A 22,241-nucleotide genomic window follows, 5' to 3' on the forward strand; every position below is an offset into this window, starting at 1 on the left:
TAATCTAATTCCCTCAGCATCACCCGACGTAATTAGACTACATTCCATTATCCTCGTTTTGCTTTTGTTGATGTTCATCTTATATCCTCCTTTCAAGACACTGTCCATTCCATTCAACTGCTCTTCCAAGTCCTTTGCTGTCTCTGACAGAATTACAATGTCATCGGCGAACCTCAAAGTTTTTATTTCTTCTCCATGAATTTTAATACCTACTCCGAATTTTTCTTTTGTTTCCTTTACTGCTTGCTCAATATACAGATTGAAAAACATCGGGGAGAGGCTACAACCCTGTCTTACTCCCTTCCCAACCACTGCTTCCCTTTCATATCCCTCGACTCTTATAACTGCCATCTGGTTTCTGTACAAATTGTAAATAGCCTTTCGCTCCGTGTATTTTACCCCTGCCACCTTTAGAATTTGAAAGAGAGTATTCCAGTCAACATTGTCAAAAGCTTTCTCTAAGTCTACAAATGCTAGAAACGTAGGTTTGCCTTTCCTTAATCTTTCTTCTAAGATAAGTCGTAAGGTCAGTATTGCCTCACGGTTTCCAGTGTTTCTACGGAATCCAAACTGATCTTCCCCGAGGTTGGCTTCTACTAGTTTTTCCATTCGTCTGTAAAGAATTCGTGTTAGTATTTTGCAGCTGTGGCTTATTAAACTGATAGTTCGGTAATTTTCACATCTGTCAACACCTGCTTTCTTTGGGATTGGAATTATTATATTCTCCTTGATGTCTGAGGTTATTTCGCCTGTTTCATACATCTTGCTCACCACATGGTAGAGTTTTGTCAGGACTGGCTCTCCCAAGGCCGGGTTCCCGGGTTCGATTCCCGGCGGGGTCAGGGATTTTCTCTGCCTCGTGATGGCTGGGTGTTGTGTGCTGTCCTTAGGTTAGTTAGGTTTAAGTAGTTCTAAGTTCTAGGGGACTTATGACCACAGCAGTTGAGTCCCATAGTGCTCAGAGCCATTTTTCTCCCAAGGCCGTCAATAGTTCCAATGGAATGTTGTCTACTCCGGGGGCCTTATTTCAGGTCTTTCAGTGCTCTGTCAAACTCTTCACGCAGTATCATATCTCCCATTTCATCTTCATCTACATCCTCTTCCATTTCCATAATATTGTCCTCAAGTACATCGCCCTTGTATAGACCCTCTATATACTCCTTCCACCTTTCTGCTTTCCCTTCTTTGCTTAGAACTGGGTTTCCATCTGAGCTCTTGATATTCATACAAGTCGTTCTCTTATCTCCAAAGGTCTCTTTAATTTTACTGTAGGCAGTATCTATCTTACCCCTAGTGAGATAGGCCTCTACATCCTTACATTTGTCCTCTAGCCATCCCTGCTTAGCCATTTTGCACTTCCTGTCGATCTCATTTTTGAGACCTTTGTATTCCTTTTTGCCTGCTTCATTTACTGCATTTTTATATTTTCTCCTTTCATCAATTAAATTCAATATTTCTTCTGTTACCCAAGGATTTCTACTAGCCCTCGTCTTTTTACCTACTTGATCCTCTGCTGCCTTCGCTGCTTCATCCCTCAAAGCTTCTTCTTCTACTGTATTTCTTCTTCTTCTACTGTATTTCTTTCCCCCATTCCTGTCAATTGTTCCCTTCTGCTCTCCCTGAAACTCTGTACAACCTCTGGTTCTGTCAGTTTATCCAGGTCCCATCTCCTTAAATTCCCACCTTTTTGCAGTTTCTTGAGTTTTAATCTACAGGTCATAACCAATAGATTGTGGTCAGAGTCCACATCTGCCCCTGGAAATGTCTTACAATTTAAAACCCGGTTCCTAAATCTCTGTCTTACCATTATATAATCTATCTGATACATTTTAGTATCTCCAGCGTTCTTCCATGTATACAACCTTCTTTCATGATTCTTAAACCAAGTGTTAGTTATGATTATGTTGTGCTCTGTGCAAAATTCTACCAGGTGGCTTCCTCTTTCATTTCTTAGCCCCAATCCATATTCACCTACTATGTTTTCTTCTCTCCCTTTTCCTACACTCGAATTCCAGTCACCCATGACTATTAAATTTTCGTCTCCCTTCACAATCTGAATAATTTCTTTTATTTCATCATACATTTCTTCAATTTCTTCGTCATCTGCAGAGCCAGTTGGCATATAAACTTGTACTACTGTAGTAGGTGTGGGATTCGTATCTATCTTGGCCACAATAATGCGTTCACTATGCTGTTTGTAGTAACTTACCCGCATTCCTATTTTCCTATTCATTATTAAACCTACTCCTGCATTACCCCTATTTGATTTTGTGTTTATAACCCTGTAGTCACCTGACCAGAAGTCTTGTTCCTCCTGCCACCGAACTTCACTAATTCCCACTATATCCAACTTCAACCTATCCATTTCCCTTTTTAAATTTTCTAACCTACCTGCCCGATTAAGGGATCTGACATTCCACGCTCCGATCCGTAGAACGCCAGTTTTCTTTCTCCTGACAACGACATCCTCTTGAGTAGTCCCCGCCCGGAGATCCGAATGGGGGACTATCTTACCTCCGGAATATTTTACCCAAGAGGACGCCATCATCATTTAATCATACAGTAAAGCTGCATGCCCTCGGGAAAAATTACGGCTGTAGTTTCCCCTCGCTTTCAGCCGTTCGCAGTACCAGCACAGCAAGGCCGTTTTGGTTATTGTTACAAGGCCAGATCAGTCAATCATCCAGACTGTTGCCCTTGCAACTACTGAAAAGGCTGCTGCCCCTCTTCAGGAACCACACGTTTGTCTGGCCTCTCAACAGATACCCCTCCGTTGTGGTTGCACCTACGGTACGGCTATCTGTATCGCTGAGGCACGCAAGCCTCCCCACCAACGGCAAGGTCCATGGTTCATGGGGGGGCTATTATTGGTACGCGCCAGAAAAATGCAAGTACGTACTCTCGCGTTCGGTTAATTCGGAATGCAAATACTTTCCTATGAGCCTCTGAAATCCCGGTGGATCCAGTGTATAGGTGGACCCGTTTGCTGGACTGCCAAACCAATTTGACTCCTTGCCACGACTATGCGTGACGGAATATGTCACATGTTTGGATGCCCGACTCAAGACAAATAAGTACACCACACATCACTCGTTGTGTGCATGATCTACGAAGCAGTAACTCTGACGGTTCAGAAGGTGACTGGCACAGGCTCTGAGTAACACACTAGCAAAGGATACAAGTCTCACCATTCAGGTGGGGATCTGCAGTTCTTTACTAGCGAAGCACCAGTACAAGAGTGAGCTCTCTTCTCTTTCTGTCTATTTCCCCCTCAGCTCGGTAGCAAAGCACATTTACATCTTGGACTTCTCCGACTTTAGCACAACCCAATCACGAGCTGGAGCCCGGCATTGCAAGCTAGGAGAGCAGCCCTTGCTCTGCATACACCGATTTGACCAATCAGAGACTTAAAAGTTAATTGGAAGAAAAGGAAAAAAGATACAGCTTTGCGGCCTCTTTCCCACGCGGTTACACCATGTCTTTTTCTAACAACAGGACTACGATGGAACTACAGCCCTCCATAAAAGCTTGTTATCTCCCCTGTTGCGTCCATTTCAAAGTTTCCAAAGAACGGCCATAAACTCGCTAAAAGCCGTATTCCTTTGAATGCAGGTAAAGCTTACCATTATTCCTTCCCTAGAGCAAGCAAGCATGAGCATTAACTACTGTCCACCATTTCATCATGATGTATGAAGTCAAAATCGCAATAAAGGTCATATTCCCTAAGAACATGAAGCGGCATAGCACCGAATTATAAGTGAGAGTACCCTGCAATCTCTCAACCTCTCTTCATCTTGTGGGGATAAAAGAACTAGTAAACACACAAAGAGATGATGGAACACACAACAAGGAGGACAACAGCGGACTGAGGACGATGGAGTTTGGTTCGGGTTTATATGTAGACTGAGGCAACCAATGAGAGAGCTTCATTTGAATGTACAGCCAATGAGAAGCTTTTATCGAATGTCACTATTTCTGGAAGGGGTTGATGCGACCATCGTGCCGGCCACTGTATCCGAGCAGTTCTAGGCACTTCAGTCTGGAACTGTGCTGCTGCTATGGTCGCAGGTTCAAATCCTGCCTCAGGCATGGATGTGTGTGAAGTCCTTAGTTTAGTTAAGTTTAAGTAGTTCTAAGTCTAGGGGACTGATAACCTCAGATGTTTAGTCCCATAGTGCTTAGAGCCATTTGAACCATTTGTGACCATCGTCTCTCCCTCTCTCTCTCTCTCTCTCTCTCTCTCTGAGTAACAAGAATGCTTTTACGATTAATTGTATCACGATTTCCGGGAAAGGTAACACGTGATGCTTCTGTAGGACCATTAGGAAGCATGCAATCGGTGTTATTCTGGGCTATTTTCGTGAACAGGTCCTGTTAGGATCGCGAGGGACAGAAAGCAGTCGATCAGATTTCTAAAGCACGAGCTGTGATGTCAGTATCCACAGGTTTCATGCTTGTGGGCTAGACGCCTCTCGCATGTCCCATTAGGATCGCAACGGAAAGAAAGCGGTCGAACCGATTTCTATAGCGCTAGCTGTGACATCAGTATCCACAGGTATCGCGTCAGCAGTGATAAACACACACACGTGCAGCCCAGACGATGACTTGGCGCTTATTTAGATAGACATGTGACGTCATTATAACATTTGAAAGTTTTTAAATTTGTGGTAAGGTTCTATGGGACCAAACTGCTGAGGTCATCGGTCCCAAGACTTACACACTAATTGTTGTTGTTATTGTTGTTTGTGTGGTCTTCAGTCCTGAGATTGGTTTGATGCAGCTCTCCATGCTACTCTATCCTGTGCAAGCTTCTTCATCTCCCAGTACCTACTGCAACCTACATCCTTCTGAATGTGCTTAGTGTATTTATCTCTTGGTGTCCCTCTACTATTTTTACCCTCCCCACTGCCCTCCAATGCTAAATTGGTTATCCCTTGATGCCTCAAAACATGTCCTACCAATCGATCCCTTTATCTAGTCAAGTTTTGCCACCAACTCTTCTTCTCCCTAATTCTATTCAGTATCTCCTCATTAGTTAGGTGATCTACCTATCTAATCTTCAGAATTCTTCTGTAGCACCACATTTCAAAAGCTTCTATTCTCTTCTTGTCCAAACTATTTATCGTCCACGTTTCACTTCCATACATGGCTACATTCCATGCAAATACTTTCAGAAACGACTTCCTGACGCTTAAATCTATACTCGATGTTAACAAATTTCTCTTCTGCAGAAACGCTTTCCTTGCCATTGCCAGTCTACATTTTATATCCTCTCTACTTCGACCATCACCAGTTGTTAACGTTCATTTTATATCCTCCTTTCAAGACACTGTCCATTCCATTCAACTGATCTTCCAAGTCCTTTGTTGCCTCTGACAGAATTACAATGTCATCGGCGAACCTCAAAGTTTTTATTTCTTCTCCATGGATTTTAATACATACTCAGAATTTTTCCTTTGTTTCCTTTACTGCTTACTCAATATACAGATTGAATAACATCAGGGAGAGGCTACAACCCTGTCTCACTCCCTTCCCAACCACTGCTTCCATTTCATGCCCCTCGACTCTTATAACTGCCATCTGGTTTCTGTACAAATTGTAAATAGCCTTTCGCTCCCTGTATTTTACCCCTGCCACCTTCAGAATTTGAAAGAGAGTATTCCAGTCAACATTGTCAAAAGCTTTCTCTAAGTCTACAAATGCTAGAAACGTAGGTTTGCCTTTCCTTAATCTTTCTTCTAAGATAAGTCGTAGGGTCAGTATTGCCTCACGTGTTCCAATATTTCTACGGAATCCAAACTGATCTTCCCCGAGGTCAGCTTCTAGCAGTTTTTCTATTTGTCTATAAAGAATTCACGTTAGTATTTTGCTGCTGTGACTTGTTAAACTGACAGTTCGGTAATTTTCACATCTGTCACCGCCTGCTTTCATTAGGATTGGAATTATTATATTCTTTTTGAAGTCTCAGGGTATTTTGCCTGCCTCATACATCTTGCTCACCGGATGGTAAAGTTTTGTCAGGGCAGGCTCTCCCAACGCAATCAGTAGTTCTAATGAAATGTTGTCTACTCCCGAGGCCTTGTTTAATTAATGTAACTTAAACTAACTTATGCTAAGGACAACACATACACCCGTGCCCAAGGGAGGACTCAAACCTCTGACAGGGCAGCCGCACAGACTGTGACAAGAAGCCTTAGACCGTGCGACTAACAGTTGGAGAACTTTAACTGTAGACTTGACTTTCACATGCCGTCAGCAGTGGCGTGACCCTCCATTTTCCCCCACCCTGGACCGCCATCTCGGGTTATGTTATGGAAGGGATGACAGTGCCCTCTGGTGGCAGTATTGTGCACTAGGTCAGTTGGACTCTGGACCCATGACGAAACACCTGATGGCGGTACTGCCTCTAGTTGTTTAAATAAAGACTGTATACAAAATAATGACTTATGTCCATCCTATCCAGCACAGACCGAGTCCTCTTTCCAGCAATTCCTAGGAAGAGGTGGAGGTCAGATGACTTAGGTTAGTGGAGGTAGCCCAAGTGATCTATTTTCCCTCCATTTTCTTAGGTTAGTTGAGGTAGTCATGGTGTGTTGCACTGTCCTGACGGAATATGAACTTCCCACCAGGGTGGCGTCGCAGGAGGCATGGCACATTCCCGCCAAAAGCCGCCATCTCGGATAATGGTACTCACCTCATCTTCGATGATGTCATGCACTGTTGCCAAGTCTACAGGCCACCATCTTGGATCACATCATCACCGCCATCTTGGATACATCTAGCAACAATGGAGAGTTCCGCAACACCCCTGTTGTTCCACTACTGACGTCGTGTAGTCAACAGTCGACAAATAGTACATAGTGATACGCATAGGTACAGCTGTGCGGCCAGTCATCTGCGCCTCACCACACTTCACCTTTCACCTTTGGCAGACGAGAATCCAGTTAGGCAATCACACGGGAAGGCGCACAATCGTCACGAATCTCGGGCGCCGCCACAGCGATCTGGCGGAGGAAGAGTAGGAGGAGGAAGATATTAGTGTTTAACGTCCCATCGAGAACCCGCTCATTAAAGACGGAGCACAAGCTCGGATTAGAGAAGGACGGGGAAGGAAATCTGTCGTGCCCTTTCAAAGGAACCATCCCGGCAGTTGCCTGAAGCGATCTAGGAAAATCACGGAAAACCTGTATCAGGACGGCGGGACGCGGGTTTGAACCATCGTTCTCCCTGCGCTAACCACTTCCATCCGAGGGCTGGAGCCACAAGCCTTTTCACTGCGGCCAAAGCAGCTTCCATCGGTTTTGCTGTCAGTGGCTAACTCGCTGTACATCCACATACAACTCTCACAGTCTTGAAGTAGCCTTCATTTTCGACAGAATCAGCTGGGGTCGTGAAAAGATTAACTGTTTGCACGTAATTATACAAGTGTGTTGCACAAACCAAAAACTGTGACATACATGAAATACACTCCTGGAAATGGAAAAAAGAACACATTGACACCGGTGTGTCAGACCCACCATACTTGCTCCGGACACTGCGAGAGGGCTGTACAAGCAATGATCACACGCACGGCACAGCGGACACACCAGGAACTGCGGTGTTGGCCGTCGAATGGCGCTAGCTGCGCAGCATTTGTGCACCGCCGCCGTCAGTGTCAGCCAGTTTGCCGTGGCATACGGAGCTCCATCGCAGTCTTTAACACTGGTAGCATGCCGCGACAGCGTGGACGTGAACCGTATGTGCAGTTGACGGACTTTGAGCGAGGGCGTATAGTGGGCATGCGGGAGGCCGGGTGGACGTACCGCCGAATTGCTCAACACGTGGGGCGTGAGGTCTCCACAGTACATCGATGTTGTCGCCAGTGGTCGGCGGAAGGTGCACGTGCCCGTCGACCAGGGACCGGACCGCAGCGACGCACGGATGCACGCCAAGACCGTAGGATCCTACGCAGTGCCGTAGGGGACCGCACCGCCACTTCCCAGCAAATTAGGGACACTGTTGCTCCTGGGGTATCGGCGAGGACCATTCGCAACCGTCTCCATGAAGCTGGGCTACGGTCCCGCACACCGTTAGGCCGTCTTCCGCTCACGCCCCAACACCGTGCAGCCCGCCTCCAGTGGTGTCGCGACAGGCGTGAATGGAGGGACGAACGGAGACGAGTCGTCTTCAGCGATGAGAGTCGCTTCTGCCTTGGTGCCAATGATGGTCGTATGCGTGTTTGGCGCCGTGCAGGCGAGCGCCACAATCAGGACTGCATACGACCGAGGCACACAGGGCCAACACCCGGCATCATGGTGTGGGGAGCGATCTCCTACACTGGCCGTACACCACTGGTGATCGTCGAGGGGACACTGAATAGTGCACGGTACATCCAAACCGTCATCGAACCCATCGTTCTACCATTCCTAGACCGGCAAGGGAACTTGCTGTTCCAACAGGACAATGCACGTCCGCATGTATCCCGTGCCACCCAACGTGCTCTAGAAGGTGTAAGTCAACTACCCTGGCCAGCAAGATCTCCGGATCTGTCCCCCATTGAGCATGTTTGGGACTGGATGAAGCGTCGTCTCACGCGGTCTGCACGTCCAGCACGAACGCTGGTCCAACTGAGGCGCCAGGTGGAAATGACATGGCAAGCCGTTCCACAGGACTACATCCAGCATCTCTACGATCGTCTCCATGGGAGAATAGCAGCCTCCATTGCTGCGAAAGGTGGATATACACTGTACTAGTGCCGACATTGTGCATGCTCTGTTGCCTGTGTCTATGTGCCTGTGGTTCTGTCAGTGTGATCATGTGATGCATCTGACCCCAGGAATGTGTCAATAAAGTTTCCCCTTCCTGGGACAATGAATTCACGGTGTTCTTATTTCAATTTCCAGGAGTGTATATTCTCAGTTGCGAATACGAAGAACCATCAGCTGTATAAGGCAATGATGACAATGGAAATTTGTACCGGACCGGGACTCGAATCAGGGTTTTCTCCTTTACTCGAGCTGTCACCTTAACCACTTCGGCTGTCCGTGCACAACCCACCAGCAGATCGGAACTTCTATACGTCGTCGTTCCTGCGTCACAGACTGTACTTGTACACACATTATGTTATTTCTGACTTTTTAATTGAAAGCCTGCCTGGAATCGGCGGATAAATACCATATTGCAACGAACGATCGATACCGTGTCCCAAGGAACATTGCACCGTTCGTTCTGACAACACAGGGACTGTAATCTCATAAATACTGTGGCATTTGCCAATGTCACTTCCTGTGTACTCTGCGGCTAAGTTTTCAAGTATTACTGCAATTGGTTTCAAAGGGTACCGACCTATTTCAAACAGGAGACACTGGCGCATTTGGTGGCACGAATCTAGACAAAAATTTTAATACACGCGAGCCTAGCTCTCGTAAACACGTAAACAAGCAAAGAAATTAAAAAGAAAAGCAGTGATACACACTGCCGTAGGTAGCAAATGTTCACTTTCCTTCAGAGTGCGTACTGTCGTGAGACATACACCATTCATATGGATATAATAAAATAAATAAAGTAAACACTTAACGCTCAGGTCAAACAGCGCGGCTGCTAATGTTGCCACTGCAAAAGTAGATAGAATGTCGTGTGATGTGGCGCGCCCCCCCCCCCCCCGCCCCCCCCCCCCCGCCCTCTCTCTCTCTCTCTCTCTCTCTCTCACACACACACACACACACACACACACACACACACGAAACGGCTCGTATTCAGAAGGAGAGGCTCTGCCATATTCGTCGGGATATTTCAATTCACGTTTTCCTCTGTTTCCGTAAACCACTTCAGGTGAATGTCGGGATGGCTCCTTCAGCAAGGAGCAGCACATCCTGCCGCACATTTCTGTCCAGTCCGAGATTACCCTAAAAATACAGAAAACTGCCACCAGTCACTTTTTGAAACATTTGTTTTATCCCATAAGCTAGTGTTCGGCCCTTTTCGGTTTTATCTTCAGACGGAGCATACAGAATTCACATCTTTGTTTCCTCAGTATGATGCTGGGTACTGGCTCCCTGCCAAGAGAATAGACAAAATATTTTATCCCGTCGCGATGAGTTTTAATTACAAGAATGGACGGCACTGTAGTGAGATTCACCCGCCGACCATACTGTCGCAGCCTCCTTCTTGTTGTGCCTTACACCGTATCTGTGCAGGGTGGCCACGGTCACGAACGGATTTGTCATGGTTAATTTAAGGGGGTCGCCACATGTCCATCTTATTGCCACCCGATTACTCCCCCCCCCCAGGACGTAATATACATAATATACACTCAGAAAATCATGCTCACCGGCCTACTACTGATATAAACTCGTCGAGGTGATAGCAGCGTCATCTGACAAGGAATGAATGGTAGTTAGGCACACGCATGACCTATGCAGTATAAGCGAGCGTGCCGCCCGTGTGTAGAATGGAGACGGCGCGCGATCTATCGGAGCTCGACCGAGGGCATATTGTGATGGCCTGGAGGCTCAGCATTTCCGAAAGTGCCAATTTGGAAATTTGTGGTAAGTACTATGGGACCAAACTGCTGAGGTCATCTGTGCCTAGGCTTACACACTACTTAAATTAACTTGCACTAAGGACAACACACACCCCCATGCCCGAGGGACGACTCTAGCCTCCGACGGGGAGGACGTTTTGGGGTTGGGTGGCCAGGCCTCATTACAGATATTGGCTGGGCAGACTGGTAAAATTGGACAGGAGGCGAACTGTGGCGTAATTAACATCAGACATTAATTCTGGGCAGAGTAAAAGTGTGTCTGAACGCTCAGTGCACCGGAGCGAAGGGCCTCCGCAGCTGGCAACCCACGGATGTGCCAATATTAACACCACGACATTGGCAACTGCGACTGAAATTGGCACGTGACCATCGCACTGGACGTTGGCGCAGTGACAGAGCTTAGCATCGTCTGATGAATTCCTATACCTTCTTCATCATGCCGATGGGAGGGCGCGAATCGGTCGTCTTCCAGGGGCACAGTTTGACACTTGTACTGTGGGATGGAGATAAGCTGGCAGCGGCTCCGTTATGCTCTGGGAACATTCGTGTTGGCGTCAGTGGGTCCAGTGGAGCTCGTGCAAGGCACCGTGACGGCCAAGACGTATCGTACACTGGTTGCAGACCACGTGCACCCCTTCGTGACGATCATGTTTCCCGACAGCAGTGGCTTTCTTCAACAAGATAATGTGCCATGTCACAAAGCCAGGAGTATGTTGGAGTGGTTCGAGGAACACAGTGGAGAGTTCATTTGATGTGCTGGCGTCCCGATTCGCCAAATCTGAACCCGATCGAACATATCTGAGATGTGATTCAACGTGACGTCAGAGCTCATCGTCCCCCCCTCCCCCGAATTTACGAGAATTAGGTGACTCGATTGTGCAGATGTAGTGCCAGCTCTCTCAAGTGACCTTTGAAGGCCTCATTGCATCCATGCCACGATGCGTCGCCACTGAGATCCGTGCCAAAGCTGGACATACTGGCTATTAGGTAGGTGGTCATAATGTTCTAGCTGATCACGTATGTACTCCAGCTGTCTGGATGTAGTGTCAGCTTTTTGAAAGTGAGCGAAAGTGTTCTAAATGTTTGTGTATCGTGTAACTGAGGCGGGACTGGAGTACCAGCCCGGTATTCAGCCAGTCGAATGTGGGATACTGCCTAAAAACCATATCCAGTCTGGTCAGCACACCGACCCTCGTCCTTAATCCACCAGCCGCCGTAACTCCCCGTCCCGGAAGCGGTGCTTTAACACGCACGGCTACTCAGGTTGGTACCCAGCTTACCGCAGTAAGTAAAAGAATTCGCCTCTCGACGCAACTCACCAGGTAACACTCATTCTTGGAGACACATCAAAGTTTTTCCTATCTTCTTGTCACAGAGCCGGTAACCAGTGACACGTTACGGCAATAAAGATGTAAATTCTGTATACCCCATCTGGAGATGAACCTGAAAAGTCTCCAAAACTAGTTTACGGGAATAACTGAATATTCCAAAAAGTGACTGGTGGCAGTTTTTTGTACTTACATCCAGTACAAAGTCGCGAGTTCTAGACCATCCATAATGAACAAACTTAATCCGAGCGTACCCTGCATTTCTCGGAAGAGAAGCTAAGCTCAAATCTTTATTCCATCAATACTACTTGCTTCCGTGTCAGTATTACGCGGTGGCGACTTACCAGTGAGTAGCTCCAAACGTGTTAGTATTACTCTGCTTTATCTTTATCCCTTGAGATATCAAACATAATTAAGGCAAGAGTAGTAATACATCATTTCCTCGAACTTTTACAAGACTGTTGCTGTAAGAAGTGATAAATAACTCGTTGTCATCTAAAACAACTTCGTGACGTCATTAGTGATTAATGTAAAAAAAGCTAAAATGAGACTGGAACGCAGACTTGTGTCTGGCACCTCAGCGGGTTGCGCTAACGCCGCTACTCAGTGGAGGGCGCTCGTGTAAATGCTGCTGTAACACGATGTGCGGAAAATGAGCAACTAGGGGGGCCCATATGCTCCCCTGGTCAGTGATGGGATCACGACGGCCTTTTCATCTGAGCCCAGCCTTGCTCAGACTCTGAGCAATATCGACAGAACTATTCAACAACGGGGAAATCCACAGGCTGTAAGGTAAGAACCAGATACTGCAGCTCATCAGCACTTATCTCGTTCAAAACACAATTACTGAATCTCGCCGTGGGTATAATCCAACTTGCTGGTTACTGATTGCCACGATAACATAACTCGAGAGTTTTTAGCTTAAACATGTAAACAAAATTGTCCAACATGCTTTCGCAGCGCGTAAAGCATCTACGCTGCCAACTTACGCTCGACTAGGAATGTTTTGTACTTGTCCTGTCGGATGTCTTTTTACTTGTCTAATACCGTTTACTGTATATACCGATTCTGTATGATTACTCTAACCTTATTGCTTTATTGTACTTGTAGAATTCTAATTATCAAAGTGAGTGTGTAATCTCATCCTTGTTAGGCAGATAATTTGTAGATCTCTGGATGTATCCGGACGCCATAAGCTGGAGAATCCCATGTGAGGTAAACGGCCGTTGCGTACTGGCACACGCTCGCAAAAAGCTCAGTGCGTAACAAGTCGTAATGGTGTGTGCTCTAGAAAAGAAGTAGCTGTTCAGTGCTGCCTGCGAGCCCAGCGGAAATCCAAGAACAGACAAAATGAAGCTGCGTTCTGCTCAATATAACTATTGTTGTCTCGGATCGACGTCATGCAAAAAATACAGCAGTTAGAATAAGAATTACACGCAAAGAATAAATGGTTTGTTAGCTGTACAACATGACGTAACATATCTGACTACCAAAGAACTGAGCGTAAGTTTCGAACACAAAAGGCAAGGACTGGTATTTTTTTATTTATTTTTGTAACAGGGTGATAATTAACATTTTTCCAGATTTTGATAATATATTGGGTTAAAAGCTCACTTGTGGCTACTGCCGTCTATTCCAAAATGGCGGAAGCAAAGCTGTAGACCTAATATGATTTGTATCTTATTGTGCACCAACAAATTTCATCAAGCATTTGTTTAATTAACAGTACAGAGAGATGCAAAATTACCGTACCGCTTCACAACTACACTGACGCAAAAACTTGCAACAGCAAAAACTACACAACTGGCCATTAAAATTGCTACACCACGAAGATGACGTGTTACAGACGCGAAATTTAACCGGCAGGAAGAAGATGCTGTGATATGCAAATGATCAGCTTTTCAGAGCATTCACACAAGGTTGGCGCCGGTGGCGACACCTACAACGTGCTGACATGAGGAAAGTTTCCAACCGATTTCTCATACACAAACAGCAGTTGACCGGCGTTGCCTGATGAAACTTTGTTGTGATGCCTCGTGTAAGGAGGAGAAATGCGTACCATCACGTTTCCCACTTTGATAAAGGTCGGATTGTAGCCTGTCGCGATTGCGGTTTATCGTATCGTGACATTGCTGCTCGCGTTGGTCGAGATCCAACTACTGTTAGCAGAATATGAAATCGGTGGGTTCAGGATGGTAATACGGATCGCCGTGCTGGATCCCAACGGCCTCGTATCACTAGCAGTCGAGATGACAGGCATCTTATCCGCATGGCTGTAACGGATCGTGCAGCCACGTCTCGATCCCTGAGTCAACAGATGGGAACGTTTGCAAGACAAAAACCATCTGCACGAACAGTTCGACGACGTTTGCAGCAGCATGGACTATCTGCTCGTAGACCATGGCTGGAGTTACCCTTGACGCTGCATCACAGGAGCGCCTGCGATGGTGTACTCAACGACGAACCTGGGTGCACGAATGGCAAAACGTCATTTTTTCGTATGAATCCAGGTTCTGTTTACAGCATCATGATGGTCGCATCCGTGTTTGGCGACATCGCGGTGAACGCACATTGGAGGCGTGTATTCGTCATCGCCATTCTGGCGTATCACCCGGCGTCATGGTATGGTTACACGTATGCTTACACGTCTCGGTCACTTCTTGTTCGCATTGACGGCACTTTGAACAGTGGACGTCACATTTCAGATTCGTTACGACCCGTGGCTCTACCCTTCAAAATGTTCAAATGTGTGTGAAATCTTATGGGACTTAACTGCTAAGGTCATCAGTCCGTAAGCTTACACACTACTTAACCTAAAATATCCTACGGACAAACACACACACATGCCCGAGGGAGGACGCGAACCTCCTCCGGGACCAGCCGCACAGTCCGTGACTGCAGCGCCTAAGACCGCTCGGCTAATCCCGCGCGGCAGCTGTGATAACGTCAAAGCTATGCTAAGCAAGTAGGAAGTGATAAAAAATTGTAAGGCTGTTGTTCAGTGTGTAATTGTCTCTTCGGAATTCGGTAGACTACCATTGCCTTACGAGTTATGAATAGGTCATAGTGATGACACGCTGTAACTGTTTCATCAGGTAACTTCTTAGTATTGCAATGAAGTGGGGATACGTTGCAGGTATTTCATTTTACAGCTAATGTAAATCCATTCTGAAAATCTTATTAGGCGACAGTATAAATAAAATAACTAAAGCATATAAAAATAATTATCTAACAACATAGAAAGTTGTGTAATAATCACAACAGATTTGACGCGAAAAAGAGAATGAAACAGTATAAATACTAATAGAGACTGTTAAAAGCAAATATTCTGGGTGAAACGACCCCTTTGAAAAATTAATGAATTACTGTGCTCATAAACCTCTTATGTCATTTGCTTTTCAAACAGCTGAGCAAAACTGAACGTTCTCAGACATTACTCTCTTTACTTATTCTGATCAACACTAAACTGACACACAATATTTTTAGCGCAACGCAATCTGACTTTCAATAATCCCTACAAAAGAATGGCCCTGAGTAACATTAACGTATACCTTTCACAAATCACTTACCTCAAAAAAATCTTCGTTACTCGAACTACTGCAATACAGCGAGCGCCACTACTGCCAGCTAAATAAAAGATTCAAACTACTGAAGGCACTAACTACTAATATGCATAGTTACCAAATGAAAGATTTTGCCGGCCGCGGTGGTCTCGCGGTTCTAGGCGCTCAGTCCGGAACCGCGGGACTGCTACGGTCGCAGATTCGAATCCTGCCTCGGGCATGGATGTGTGTGATGTCCTTAGGTTAGTTAGGTTTAAGTAGTTCTAAGTTCCAGGGGACTGATGACCACTGCAGTTAAGTCCCATAGTGCTCAGAGCCATTTGAACCACTTTTTGAAAGATTTTGATAGAGAACAAACAATGCATTTACCTTAATATTGTTCAAAAGTCGTATTATATATATATATATATATATATATATATATATATATATATATATATATATATATATATATATATCAGTTCCTGACATCCATTCTTACAAATGTACTGTTTCTGATGGACACACGTCCAGATCATCCGCTCTCAAAAATCAGACATCTCACTTCCCCACATCCACCACCGCTGGCGGCTCACCTCCAACTGCGCAACGCTACGCGCTGTTCACATCCAGCTGCCCAACACTACAATGGCAGACAACAATGCAAACTAGCCACAGACTGCACACAGCACAGCCAGTGATTTTCATACAGAGCGCTACGTGGCGTTACCAGTAAGAAAACCTAAACAGCCTACTTACATGGGGTATAAGTTCGCTAACACAAAGTATAATCAGCTGCTTGTGACATTAGTTGTAACGTACCTTCTACAGCAGTAATTTATTTGGTTAACCGGTTTTCGGCTTACAGGGCTGTCATAAGACTTTAACTGACTATCGTCGTCAAAGAAGTTACAGTACTCGTAAACAACATTGTAAAAGATGTTACTCATTTAGACTGAGATACAAACACAGAGTAAATGTCATCTTTGACAGTGCTCTGGTAATGCAATCAAAAAGGTAAAAAAGTTGAACGATGAATAAATGCGAAGGGAGCAAACAAGGAAAACATTAACACTAAGCTCGAAAAAGTGCCCATATAACAATTTATATTAAATTAACAATCCCAATAAAATAAATTAGTATTTGGAAAGACAACTAAAGAATAGCTTGAAGAGGTATTACATATGGAAAGTGATACAGAAATAGCGTAAAAGATAGAATTGGCAGTTGTAAAAACAGAGTGTGTGGAATACATAGGCAATCAGAATAAAATATAATAAATAAATACAGGAAAAAGTATGAACAAAAAGAAACAGGCAGTGTGGGAAGCAACGGAAAAAAGAGGGTTTTTGAAGTTTAGAAGAGGGGAAATATTGAGATGTGTTTGGTCATTTAATACTAAATCAGGTCTGTGCGCCAGATGTATGTTGATTTCCAGGACTTCCAAGAGGTTAAGTTTTTGCTCTCTGCCGCTAAGTAGAGGACATAGGACTGTTGCTGGTAGCTGTGGCTCTCACTCAGTAAATGATCAGCGAATGTGGAGTCACAACTCTGCAATCTCCAGCTGCGTTAACGTTCAGCCAGCCTAGTTGCTATGTCTCTGCCTGACTGATCAATGTGAAACTTGTCACAATCAGGACAAGTAATTTTGTATATCTCACTGTTGACTAGCAATTATGTCTTATCTTTGCTGTTGAAAATATAATGGGCTGTGGCGTTCTTCACATAGTAGGACAACCTATAGTTGCAGGATATCAGTTTTTTGCTACACTGATACCTGTTCTAGGTGTGGTACTGTACACCACTTCGTACAGGCACTGGAGGAACAGCAGAGGGAACATAGAGGAAGGGTATCATTTTAAATTTATCTTTACTGCGCAAGATGTGGTTAATCAGGACCGAATTGTAGCTGTTGGCTGTGGCAATAAATTTTATTGTGTCCAGCTGTACTTTGAAATCTCATGTCGGCGTGGGAACAGATATGACACGGTGCACCATTGTGTGCATAGCTGCATGTTTACGTGCTACTGGCCGTTGTGAGAAGAAGATATTACTGTGTCTGTAGTTGTAATTTTTCTATAAGTTTTGAAACAATATATTTGTGTACTGATGGCAATGGTTATATCTGGGAAATTTATAGATTTGTTCCTAATCTCCATTGTGAACTGAAACATAAGACCCAATTATTAGCCAACAGTGAGGTATACAAAATTACTTGTCGTGCTTGTGAAAAGTTTTCCGTTGTTCAGTCCGGCAGAGACATAGCATCTAGTCTGGCTGAACATGAACACAGTTGGATGTTGCAGAATTGTAATATCCCACTGCCGGAAGAAGAGCAACAGCACAGCCAATTGTTTTCATAACGTTATACTACATTGAAGCGCCAAAGAAACTCATATAGGCATGCGTATTCAAATACAGAGATATGTAAACAGGCAGAATATGGCGCTGTGGGTGGCAACGTCTGTCTAAGACAAGTGTCTGGTGCAGTTCTAATATTGGTTACTGTTGTTATCAAGATTTAAGTGAGCCTGAACGTGGTGTTAGAGTCGGCGCACGAGCGATTAGACACAGCATCTTCGAGGTAGCGATAAAGTGCGGATATTCCCGTACGACCATTTCACGAGTGTACTGTGAATATCGGGAATCCGGTAAAACATCTGATCTATGACATTGCTGCGACTTAAAAAAAATCCTACAAGAAAGGGACCAACGACAACTGAACCGAATCGTTCAACGTGACAGAAGTGCAACCCTTCCGCCAAGGGCTGCAGATTTCAATACTGGGCCATCAACAAGTGTCAGCGTACGGACCATTCAACGAAATATCATCGCTATGGGCTTTCGGAGCCGAAGTACCACTTGTGTAGCCTTGATGACTGCACGACATCAAGCTTTACGCCTCGCCTGGGCCCGTCAAAACCGACATTGGACTGTTGATGACTGAAAACATGTTGCCTGGTCGGACGAGTCTCGTTTCAAATTGTGTCGAGCGGATTGACGTGTACGGGTATGGAGACTACCTCATGAATCCATGTACCTTGCATATCAGCAGGGGACTGTTCAAGCTGATGGAGGCTCTGTAATTGTGTAGGGCGTGTGCAGTTGGAGTGATCATATGCGACCCCTGATACGTCTAGACACGACTCTGACAGGTGACACGTGCGTAAGCATCCTGTCTGATCACCTGCATCAATTCATATCCATTGTGCATTCCGACGGAAGTGGACAATTGCAGCAGGATAATGCGACACTCCACACGTCCAGAATTGCTACAGAGTAGCTCCAGAAACACTTCCGCTGGCCACCAAACTCCCCAAACATGAACACTGTTGAGCATATCTGGGATGCCCTGCAACGTTCTGTTCAGAACAGATCTCCACGCCCTCGTACTCTTACGGATTTATGGACTGTCCTGCAGGATTCATAGTGTCAGTTCCCTCGAGGACTACTTCAGACATTAGTCGAGTCCATGCCAAGTCGTGTTGTGGAACTTCCGCGTGCTCGGGGGGTGGGGAGCGCCCTACATCATGATATTAGGCAGGTCTACCATGGTCTTAGGCTCTTCAATGTATATTCACTGTTACACACGCATATGGAGGTGATTGTACTTGTTTTAGAGTTTACATCCTACTTTTATAATGCGTGTCTACATCTACATGTACATGATTGCTCTGAAATTCACACTTAAGTGCCTGGCAGAGATTTCATCGAACCACTTTCACATTAATTTTTTTGACGTTCCAGTGTCGAAGAGCGCGCAGGTAAAATGATCAGAGCTCAGAATTCTTTTATTTTATTACGATTATGATGACGTCAACGAAATACTTTAGCATTCGGGAGAGAACGTTGGATATTGAAATTTCGTGAAAAGATCTCGCCACAACGAAGAACGCCTTCGTTTTAATGATTGCGTATCATATCCGTGGCGTTCTTACTCCTTACGTTGAGCGAGCTGTTGTAGGTGACTGATAAATATGGAGCCATTACATCAGCATTCTCTGCAAGGATCCTAACTGGAATACAATCTGGACCGGAATACTTGCCTTTGTAAAGTGATTTGTGTTGCTTCACTACACGGCGGAGATTTACTTCTAAGCTGCTCACGTTGATAGTAGTTTTTGATTGAAGTTCTGGAATAATTATTTCGTCTTCTTAGGTGAAGGAATTTCGGAAAACCTTATGTAGCAACTCCTCTTTAGTGTCATCCTCATCGATAACGTTACCACGCAAATTCTGTCCTGATATGAATGATTGTTGTACTTCGGAGCATTAAAAAAATCGTTTTATTCTTACATAAGTTATGATGTTACGTAAGTTGTGATGAATAATATGTTCTTCTAAAGTTTATCGTACTTAATACAAGATTTTATCAAGCTCATGTATCTTCCACTTCGCAATAACGACAGTTAAATGCAGAATTATCCAGGAGTATTGCTCTTACGTAATTCTCGCATCAATACAAGTAGAAGTGATGTGGATATCAGTGTCAATGGTTATGAGAAACAGCTGAAATCGCTAATATTTAACAAAGGGTCAGCATCCGATTGAATCACTGTAAAATATGATGCGTTACTATCGATTTTCCCTGGTTTCGATTAAGACAGGCAAAGATATTGATGTATGGGTCCAGGCCAAAGGGTTCTAGCTGCGGCGGTGAGTATAAAGCTTGAAGTGAGACCTCATGCTAGGGCGACTAGGAAGATCTGTCCGGAACAGTTCGGATCATCTTCCCACCAGTTGGCAGAACTCCATGTTCTTAGGATCACGGAACATGTCAGCAAGGGCTTTAACTCCACCATGTCGACGTCAGTGGTTTGCCTGGACCTGCAAAACGCATACGACAAGATTTGGCAGGACAATCTTGTGTACAAAATGCTGACTCAGACGACTATTCCAGACACCTGTGTCAAAATTGTGGATAATTTCCTCCACAACAGAACCTTCTTGGTTACTCAGTAATGCAAACGCCCGAGCTTACGTCACAATCGGTGGGTACCCCTCAAGGCTCCTATCCTCTTTAACATTTATGTTAATGGTATGCCAGTCATCCCACACTGCCACCTGGCGCAATACGCCGATGATACAGCGCTCTATACGACCGGCCGCACCACAGATCAGCTCATTGCTCGTCTCCAGAGGCAGGTGGACGCGACAGTGACCTGGTGTCGTTCAAACAAGATTGCCCTCAAGGCCGCCATAACTACGGCAGTCTACTTCACCAAATAGTGTCCAATCCTCCGCTACAAAGTCATTATTGCAGGCGTCCGAGTCCCATGTTCCCCAGATACCAAATATCTAGGTGTCTGGATGAATAGAAAACTGTTCTTCCGTCGACATTACAGAATACGTCACCCAAAAAGGACAGAAGCGGATAAAAGCGTTTTGCCCACTGTTCTGTGCTGGCGTAAGCTCTCGCCAGCACACCAGTCAGCGAAGATGTAGCGCGAAGATCGATAGTAGGCGTTGGGTCAAGCACGCCTATCACGAGAGAGACCAAAGACACACCAACAAACAACACGCCGCCAACGCCCTCTCGCTGACTGGGGGGCCTCAGTCACTGACTCAAGCTACGACAGTGCATAGCGATCAGAATTGGGATTAGCAGTGAGACTAAAGATTGTAATAACAAGATTTCCGATAGTGTCTGCAAGATGACTATTGCTGATGAGCTTGTACCACAACACGTGGACTCTATTCCAGCTAAGTAAATACTTTCAGTTATGTAAATAAAGAACTGTATTGATCCACGTATGCATTTGTGTTGTAGTAAGAGGATACCGCCCACCCATTACAACATCCTCTCCCTTGCTTCCTACGGTACAAGACAACACGTTCAACAGCTGGAAACTGAGATTAGGGACTGTACCGGACGGTTGTCCACCCTTCCCTCACCTATGCCTCCTCCGCGTGGCCCACAATTAACGCCTCCAGCGCCTGCAGAATAAGGTGCTTTGGTAGCGCCTACATGCCCCTCCCTCCTCCATGAGGAAACAAACAAGGTAACTCTGAAGACGTCCATTCGAGAGAAGACAAGGCGTCTCTGTGACAAGGTGGATGCGCTGCACGACACGGCCACTGGCTTATATGACGTAGGCAGCACGCCTGTCCGGCACTAGCACCACTAGCCTGTTCCTATCACAGATTCAGACCACGGCTAACGATAGCCCTGTTAGGGCCGCTAATAAAGTGATACGAGCACTCGATATGTGTCGACCATCATACGACCACCAGCATCGGTACCTATGTAATTGTGTTACCTATTGCCTGCTACCTTGAACTTCCACTGTCGGAGGGGAGTATGGGACTTCAAGTCCCACCGCCACACCTTCAACGTACACTCCAATGATGTCATTGGAACGACGTCATTGTAGGATAGAACAATTTTACCCTTACGCCAAGACGGTAAGACCGAGATCCACCGCTGACGCTGTACCTCAACCTACCACAAGAAAAAGAAACATGTTAGGGGGAGGCGAGTGTAGTGAATCGAGGGTGCACTGCGAACGACCGGCTTTGAGGAATTCCTTGACTTTCGCCCAACTCACCGTAACTTCCTCTGTGTTTCAATCTGCCTCGGGCTGTGAAGATGAGGGAAGCGTGAAGCCGAGTGTGTGCTCTGTTTTCATAAGCTTAAGTTAGTATTGGAATTCTGAAAGTCACTGCTCTGACTCGGAGTATCTATGTTAAAAGCAGAGTTTCTTTCGTTAAGGTATGGCAAAAGGGCAATGTAAATTACGCTGAATCTAACTGTATCTTTCTATTATAGTGCTCTCTGTGATTTGCCCAGCTCCTGAAATTACCTTTTAGTAGATCTGTTCAAATAATGGCGGAACATTCGTAATTTCG

Source organism: Schistocerca americana, chromosome X, assembly GCF_021461395.2.
Source record: "Schistocerca americana isolate TAMUIC-IGC-003095 chromosome X, iqSchAmer2.1, whole genome shotgun sequence".
Classification (NCBI taxonomy): domain Eukaryota; kingdom Metazoa; phylum Arthropoda; class Insecta; order Orthoptera; family Acrididae; genus Schistocerca; species Schistocerca americana.